This window comes from Mytilus edulis, chromosome 8, assembly GCF_963676685.1.
Source record: "Mytilus edulis chromosome 8, xbMytEdul2.2, whole genome shotgun sequence".
NCBI lineage: Eukaryota > Metazoa > Mollusca > Bivalvia > Mytilida > Mytilidae > Mytilus > Mytilus edulis.
Window position 1 is genome coordinate 6371293 of NC_092351.1, and position 9855 is coordinate 6381147.

The 9855-nt window shown below is 32.8% G+C and overlaps 2 long non-coding RNA genes across 2 annotated transcripts; one reads left to right on the forward strand and one right to left on the reverse strand.

Annotated features, from left to right (window-relative positions):
* Window positions 1-1429: 1429 nt before the first annotated feature.
* On the reverse strand, window positions 1430-3124 carry LOC139484663 (uncharacterized). Its single transcript, XR_011655133.1, has 2 exons — window positions 2797-3124; window positions 1430-1501 (listed from the first exon to the last, which is right to left on the reverse strand). It is a non-coding gene; the product is annotated as an uncharacterized lncRNA (long non-coding RNA).
* Window positions 3119-4916, forward strand: LOC139484664 (uncharacterized). The gene is made up of 2 exons (XR_011655134.1): window positions 3119-3221; window positions 3547-4916. It is a non-coding gene; the product is annotated as an uncharacterized lncRNA (long non-coding RNA).
* The last annotated feature ends 4939 nt before the right edge of the window (window positions 4917-9855 follow it).

The window sequence follows — 9855 nt, forward strand, 5'->3', positions numbered from 1 at the left end:
AACATGTATCCCCAACGGGCTATAATTTAGGACCATCTTTATAATTATTGTTATTTTTTTTCGTCCTGAACATTACCATTATTTACCACAAGACGATAACCAAGCAACCCAAAAGATCTATTTTTATATTTTATCACACCATCCACGTTTAATATTCTCTTATCTTCATACTATAAACTACCATTTTTCTCTATTTTCATATTATAGCACACCACTATATATATTCTCTATTCTTTATATCACATCTTCCTGAACATGTATGAAATATTTGCCACTTGACGTTAAGCAACCAACAGTCGGTATATTGTAGCCACGTTAGTCTGTATTCCTTATTTTTAATTTTTATCCATTTTTCTTAGTTTTGTCTCATTCTTATTTCTGTAAATTCTTGTTATAATTTATGCTTTCCTTTTTATAATAATCTTTCAGATATCTGGCGCACTTACCTTACTCGAAAAAGCACACATCAAGTTACGTTTATGGAAAGAAAAACAACTCTAAGATTACAATGTAAAAAACCCTGCTTAACAACTTATCACTGGCAGATCAGTGAGATCACACAATGAGTCAACTCAATTTTTATTTACAAAATTAACTGATCTTAAAATTGCTAACGACATCATAGTCTGAATGTTTCACCAATAATCTATATCGCCTAATCCTTTTGGGAAGAAAACATTTGGGGACCAACCTTCACACCATACCACTTTGCCAGTCTCCGTTTCTATGAAGAAATACAGAAGTTAACCAGTCATTCATGAAACCCAATACTCTTTGAATGCATGTTTGAATCAATCACATGGAAAAGATGGAATGGGATTTATCCCATACTGCATGCTAACTTATACAAAAAATAACTGAAAAGTGTATTCTCCTACTACAAACTATTATAATATCCATCATGACTTTTGTATAAAAGAGCAGCTTTACAAAAACAACAACTTCGAATTCTCCTGTACATGTGAACCTTTATATAAAATAAGGAGATTGGTATGATTGCTAATGAGGCAACAACCCAGCAGAGTTCAAATGACATGGATATTCGCAAATATAATCACTGCTCGGCCTCCAATATTAAGAAAACTCCATACCATATAGTTAACTGAGAAGGGCCAGACATGTAAATGAGATACAACGCAAACATGAAAACTGTTAAATTGTTTATATGATTTTTAATTTGTTAATACAAATCTTTAAAATTCTCCGACATATCTGACAACAATGTGTTTCTTGATGTTTGTTTCATTTACTTAATATATGTCTGTGTACCTTTTTTCGCTTTGTGGTTGCTGTCAAAATAATGTTAACCCAACATTTGTGATACTGTGATTTATTTATAATGATTGCTGCTTCAGTAATTAAAAAAAAATCTTTGAATCTTTTTTCTTATAAAATTGAAGCTGTTTATGATACAATGAAAATTCGAATATTTATATAGATTTTTTTTAATTCTTCACATTTTACACATAACATCTGTGTCCCGAAATCATCATTGGTTTGTCTACAAAATAAAGTAAATGTTAATATCATATTAATCCTATTAATTTTTGGTCACCAGCATAGCATATATGAAAAACAAAATGTTTGGAAAAAAACATCATATAGAAATATACATTTAGAAATACGGGATGCGAGATTATCTCGCTGTGGTGATGACACGACCCATTGGTGGCATTGGGTTGTTTCCTGCTCTTTTGTCGGGTTGATGTTTCTTTGACACATTCCCTGTCTGTATTCTCTATCAAAATCATGCATGAATTTTATCATTGTTAAGGGCCATACAGTTGCCTATACTTGCTCTCATCCACCTCCTTTGAACTTGGGGTGGATAGTTGTCTCATTGGTATTCATACCGCATGTTCTTACTTGTATAATGTTGACCTTTTGGTACTTTTATTCTCAATTTTTGTTTAAGTCAACAAGATGTCCTCTTAATCATATTAATGTCTACTTTTGTAATGTATGTCATTGGGTTCACCGGTTGCTGCCTCATTGACACCTCCTTTTATTGATGCTGCATCTATTGTTTTACTGTCTTATTTTGCATAAAAACAAATTTACAGTGTATTCCTCATGCCATGGTTTTGTTTCAAGGTTTAGATAACCAATTGGTATATATTCACTGACAACATTTGTATTCTTTTATGGACTTTTTTTAGTGTGGAAAAAATGCCTCTTAAAAGTGCAAAAAAGTATTTTTCTTTTTTAAGTTGACCAGTCAAGACTTTGTTTAGTAACAGTATATTTAAATTACTTTTCATAACAACGTGTCGCACTTCTTATAATGTTTGTATAAGCTAAATGCATTTGTTTTAAAAAAAAATCGAGCATAAATCATTTTGACCGTTTGGTGTATGTACAAAATCAGTGGCATCTTCTAGATATACTTTGTTTGTTTTTCGTCTGCTTATGTTTGAATTGCGTTCCCTCCTTCAAATGTGTACAACATTGCGGATCTCTCCTTCCCCCCCCCCCCCTTTTTTTTTTTACACATATCAAAATGCAAACTCCTTTATACACTACATATAAATACAACAAACTTATCTTGGATGAAGTTCATATTTCGGCGTCATATCACTTTTCCATCAAGTATTTTTAAAGTTAACAACCCCAAAATGTATTTATAGCGTACACACGACTGTTCGAGTAGTCCCAGTCAATACAAAAATTGCCATTTATTGTATAATTAGTAACTTGCTTACGTAGCACGGACATGCATGAAAGAATATATAACTACTCGCTGTTTCAGTTTGCATTAAAATTTATGTAACAGTTTGTGTTGTTATATCATCTTACCAAGGTTTGATGTGCTGTTATTTTCCTTCGCGGTCATGGAAGCCATGCTGTCTGGTGTTTTCCACGACTTGTATGTCGTCACAAACAAATATAAATAGCTTTAAACAACAATCGGTACACTCGGGCTTTTCAATAGTATTATCGTAATATAATTTCTTCCGAAGTCAATAACCAACTTCTTGGTTATTCGTCTTGGACATTATCTTTAAAAACAAGCTAAAAAAGCCGATACTATTCCGTATGTCATAAATTACCATTTTTATATCACTTGTCATCCAGACGCTCTACTTTGAAAAATAAAGCGGCTGGATGATCGAGACTAGTGTACTAAGTGCATTGGTGTACGTATCAGTTGATATGTAAGTTAAAAAAACCAGCAGGAGCACATGTTACGATGATGTATGTTGGCATGATGGCTATCAAGTGTAAGTAACAAAACTTAGTTATATATCAACTTCTAAGTATTTATCAACTAGCAATATACGATTTCGTATCCAGAATCGAATTCTCAGATATGTAGTAAGAGATGAGTTATATACATATACAATTTTAATAATGCTTATTCCTTATTTTTAACGTATCAAACTTTTTGAATGCGATATAATTTTATGTTTGCAATATTTGGATACTAATCTGCTTTGTTGTTATATTCTAGTAGTTTTGTATATTCATCTTTCTGGAACTTAATTTGAGAAAAAACAATGATTCAAAAAGTAGACGCATCCTTTTGATGGGATTGTTTTATTTCAGTATTTCAGATTCTCCTATCAAGCACTCTTTTCTTCTTCATAAAAGGATTTACGCTGCCACAAGTATCTCCAACACACATAGTGGATTTACAAACCTTCAAGGACAGTAATAGCACCATTATTATGGAAGGAAAGTGTGGCTTTAATTTTAGCATTGAAGATTCGAATGAAGCCAGTCATAAATTTGACGACTTCCATAAAGATGACACATTTTACAGTGCTTTTATCTTTTTAGAACAGAAAAAGTCTGACTCGAAAAGTTTTGACCGCTTTCTGTCAGATGACAAGGAGAGAAATGGATTACAGGAATGGATATGGCTGGAAACCCACGCTCGATATGAGACTATTAATCTACCAATGGATTTTGTTGCTTTGACATTTACCATTAGCGAATACGGAACCCGACCGCTTAATATTCCTTGGATGATGTCAGAGAGTTGCGAAGGGGAAAATAAGATTTCGTATCCGAATGAAACTAAGCGTATTGTGACGTACTTAGTTGACAATATAATTGGAAATATAAGTAATTCGTATCTTTGTCATCGCACGTCCGATAATACGTCGTCATCTGCAATGATAATTTGGTGGATGACCACAATTTGGATTGGATATGATTGGAACTGTTACTTCGTTGGTGAAGTTATGGAAGGAAAATTTGAAATTCAAACTTTTTCTAAATATGATATAACTAAAATTTTAACTGTATCTCTTGGTATTTTAGCGTATATGTATCCTTTCTTTTCTATTGTAGTTGAAGGGATCCAACCAAATCCGAAAAATGAATTATATTGCTATTACAAAAAGGAGGTTAAACTAGCCAAACCGTATAGTTTAAGTAGGTTTTTGCAAAAATATTTCTTCGGCTCATTGACTGATTTAGGTGTTTGTAGGTATTTTCAGAAAATCTCCATTGGCTCATGGAAAAGTATACAAACACGCGAAAAAAATCACATTAAATATGCTCCAATCGCTTATTATTACGTTACGGTAGCCATCATAATATTTTCTTTGTCGGGTTATAAGTTTTTAAACATTGGAAACGAGTACTGGAAAAGGAGTGACGAATATGTAAGATTTCCGCACGATTATCGATTTGGTGTGCCAGAGTATCAGGGGATCACATACCATTCTACGTTGTCAGGCTGGTCATTCCAAGCCTCGATTTGGATACCCTTTGTGTTGTCATTCCTCACCTTTATAGTTTTAAATGTTTGGATTTATTATATGCTAAATGAAAACGACGACTACATTGTATGTTTTTCATCAGACAACAGCAAACAGTTATATCTTGTAAGTGAAATCATGAATTCCTATAACGACAATAGGAGTTGTAATTGGTTGTTAAATGCAAGTAAAATGCTAGTTTTAAGATTTACAATGTTGCTTTCATCTAGATTTTGGATATTTATACTCAAACAATCTTTCTGCTCTAATAGTAGGTGTTGCTGTAGCGACTGTATGGTTAATGATGATGCCTACACAGAAATAAGTGACGTGAAATGTACAAGTAGAAAATGCATAACTTTTTGTCTATGTAACTTCATCTTTGGAAGCTTTCTCTTTCTTTTAAATGCTTTAATGAACATTATATTTTGTTCTCTGCCAGTGATTTGGTTCATTTTTTACATGCCTATTGCATACGTTAAAAAAGATTACACTAGGAAACGGAAATGTTTCTTTATCATTTTGTTTTTAATGTGTTATTTACCAACGATCAGAGAACATGTGGGAGTGTTTGAATATATGTTCCGATCAATTTTCTACTTAATAATTGCTGCGTTTACCATATCAGAACACGTGTGGCGAGTTAACCTGGTAGTATTGTTCTCTCTTGGATATTTCGTGTCTTATTTTTCCGAATTCATTCATTCGTATCACATTTTGTTGAACGTGATATTCGAGATTCAAAGTACCATACGTCAACGAAACGGAGCTCGTTCTGGAAATAGAGACCCGGATAGAGTAGACGAGGATCTGTTTAATCACATCGTAGATCATTGCTATTCTGTTCACAAGAGGGTATTCATGTTAGTTCTAAAAACCACATTGACTGCAGTATTTATGATAGTTACTTTGATTATACTGCGCAAGACCGGAAGATTCGATAATTCAGAATATCTTACTGACACATTGTCTATTTTGTTCATTCTTCTTTCACCAAAAGTAGTTTCTGTATTTGCAGAAAACAAAAGCGAGGACGAAATTGAGAAGTACAAAGAAGACATTGAACCATTATATTGGAACTTTTATTGTAAAACGGAAGCTAGGGCAGATGACGACACTTTTGTACAAATTTATTTAAGAAATGATTGACGCAAGCTATACTTTATTGTAGTTTTAAAATGGATAGGCATTATATTCGTGATTATTTTTGCCCAAGCGATAGTGAGGCATTACTGTAGTCGAAGCGTTTCATTAGATAAGCTGATCACTCAGATTGACCACGGACTTCCTATACTTTGTTAGTATATAGAAAGTCCATGGACTGACTATGTCCGAGGTTAGCTTAAAATAATAGAACCATGCAATACACATTTCATTGTATGAAAAAGGCAAAAAAATATAATAATTTTATATAAAAAGACTATTCAGACTATTTTCACTTTATCAATAATTGTTATTCATATAATGCATACGTAAATTATTATCTTTATCGATGATGTTGTAGATAATCTAATGATTTTGGTGGAATTGAAATACTATTAAAATGCTTAAGTCAAAATATGTGTCTTTTATTGATACAGAAGGTCACAGAAGTATATGTCCTAATATATTTGTTAATATCTTCCAAATATTTGGAATTCGCGGTAAAAGCTATTCATTACCCTTATGGAACTGAATTGTGTGCCGAAAACTTGCTGCAAGCCTTGCGGAAAACAAAAAGTTTGCAGGAACACAGAAAATAGTGTTTGCAGATGTTTGCCGCTAGCTGCAAGTTTGCAGAAACATCAATGTTTGCCGTAAGATTACCAGAAAGTTTAAGATAATAAAGAATACTTGCAGCAAGATTGCAGAAAACATTGACCATTCTATATGTTTGCCGCAAGATTGCTGAGAACTTTGACCATTCTATATGTTTGCCAGAACACTACAAGAATCACACAATATTGACTGGGCATGTCTAGTTGGCACTTCCTGAAAGCTAGCAATTTGAAATTGGGCTAGGTCATGCTGGTTGTGTTTGGAAAATGCATTCCACATATAAGAGATCAAGGAGGCATTTTGGTTCAATAATATAGGATATTCAGTATGTAATTTTATAAGTACAAATGACTTTAATCATTCATAAAACTGCATATTTTAATAAAATAGTTAATGTCATCATCATACATAGCTAAGTGAGCAACTATATAGACATCATGTATATGTGTTTGAAACACTTTATCTATAATTAGTTTGAATTTTGTAACGATGTACTGTACCATGCTTATTGAAATTAAGTTCAATTCTGTAATTCAATTATTACCTAGCTTTATACTCAATACACATTTGAGATTTATCCTTTTTCATTTCTTATGAATATATAGGTATATGATGTCATTTGAGAATGACCCCTGCCCCCTTTTTCAAAACTCAAATGCATGTACGAATCTCACAAGTTTGAATAATTCTTTCAATGACTGTTTATATACAGACAGGAATTGACTTTTTAAAAGTGTTGCTGTGTAATTTAAAAGAGGACAATTAACTGTGTCTACACACATGACATTGGTATATGTGTAGTTCCTGCAAGTTTGCCGCAAGTTTGCAACAAACAATTACCGCAAGCTTGCAGCAAACTGCGGCAAATTTAATTTGCATAATTATGTTTGTAGCAAGCTTGCCGCAACCTTCATTTGCATGGTTAAATGGTCGCGGCAATGTTTGCTACAAACTTGCGGCAAATTTTTGCCGCAGGGCTTATTTTTCGGTAAGGGTAACGCTCAAATAATTAAGATCAAAAGGGAGATACAATTTACAAAGTTGACAAGCATTGAGGACCATACATTTCAAAACAGTTTTGCCAAATACAGGTAAAGTTATCTTTTACTGAAGTAGAAACTCATACATATTACGTAGAATTCAATGTAGCATACTGCATTTATTGTGTCAGTTGGAATACCGAGTCATTCGATTTTGATATGGTCTATCTATGCACTTTTATGAACATAATTTACACAAACGAAATTCATATAATCACAGTGTGGGAACGGAACTGTACGGTTTTCTTATATTTTGGTCATTCGGGAGACTGTCAAGCGGGGCTCCGACATTCGAAAAATAACAAGTTGCTTGATGGAAACTTTGACGAACTCTTATGTTACTATATAACGTTTCTGCTTCAAATTTTGGTAACCAAAACACTCTATATGTAAATATGAATCAATTAAATAATAAAACTTACAAATGCATCTAAACGTTTTCCTTAGAATAGTGGAGCTCCTAGAAAATCGACCAAAACTGTCACAGAGCAGCGATAAAAAATGTTAAATAAACATCGAAAACCCCATCATTACTACCGGAATTTTCACATGTACCTTTTCTGATATATATTCTTACCTGTCTTAGAGTTTAAAAGCCATTGTTCTAGTAGAAATCCAAATATATTCATTTTCTAAATGTCGGAAATTTTTATTGACTGTACAATCGCTTGCAAGTTTACTGTATAATCACTCGGAGCTTTCCTGTACAATCGCTTGGGCAAATTTAATGCATTCATTGTATATGCGTTTCATTGTTTGTTCCTTGTCCGTCCTATTACATTAATCTATGGTATTTGAAATAAAAATGAGCACGAATTCAGTCATTTTGCCGATTAAGATTCTATCAAGGAAACCTTTTAAGGTGTCTATATCAGAGAGAAAATCAACATTCGAACAATATGTATACAAGACAAAAAAATAAGGACAGTTCAAATGTAAATAGTGCTCGTACAAAAATAAATAACCGAAAAAATGACTAGGTGCTCCGAAAGGGTAATTGAAGTTAACTTAATTTATTAACGGGATTTTCGAACTTGATAAAGGCATTCAAATGTGGAATTGTTGTAGCTATTCGCGGAACAAAGAAAATACACAGATGTTTCAATAAACAGAATATAAAAATGAGAAATTTGGTATAATTACCAATTAGATATCTGTTTATTATAAAAGTAAAACCTCAAGAATACTGAACTCCGAAGAAAATTCAAAACGGAAAGACCCTAATCAAATGGCAAAACGAGTCAAAAGCTCATACACATAAAACGAATGCACAACAACTGCCATATTCCTGACTTGGTACAGGAATTTTACTATGTAGAAAATGTACAAAGCTCTCTTAACGATAAAATGTATCAAGGATAGGGGGTGTAAATTGTTATCTAAGCACAAAAAAAAATCCTTACATTTATGAATTTCTTCGTGATAATAAGCAGTATCACCCTTTATTAACTTTTTAATATTCCTAAAACTATGACAACCGACGAAAGAACGAACGACACACTTTATTTTAATTCGAACAACATTTTATCAAAAGACATTTCTATCTTCAATATGAAAATAAGGAGATGTGGTGCCATGATTGCCAATGAAACAACTATCCACACGTCAAATAACGTCGTTGTAAACAGTTATAATCGGCTATAAAATACCCCGACACGAAAAATATAAAAAATCAATTGAATTATCAGTTCATCATGTAAAACTATGCACGTCTAGTCTAATATCGCAAATTTATAAAAGTAAAGCATTATAGTTCAATGTACGGCCTTCAACACGGAGCCTTGACTCACACCGAACAACAAGCTATAAAGGACCCCAAAATTACTAGTGTAAAACCATTCAAACGGGAAACCAACGGTCTAATTTATATAAAAAACGAGAAACGATTAACACGTATAAATAACATAAACAAACGACAACTACTGTACATCAGATTACTGACTTAGGACAGGTGCAAACATTTGCAGCGGGATTAAACGTTTTAATGGTACCAAACCGGCTCCCTTTTTCTGAAACAATGGTATAACATACAATATAGAAAAACACACGATAAAATATCAATTGGCAGGCTTAACTCAATCAAAAAACGTAAATTAACACACTATGAAAGAATAAACTTGATACTTATATTTTAATCTTAATTAAGACCGGCAAAATAGCAAAACTCTATTTAAATTGCTATTTTGCCGGAGCCGGCAAAATAGCCACTGCCTAAAATAAAGCCTTCAAACATAAGTGATAATTTCGAATGTGTTATTGAGGCTTAATAAAAATAAATGATAACAATACTAAATAACTGTCTTTAAATCGTCACTGAACAAGGAAAATAAACTCATGCCAGACATATG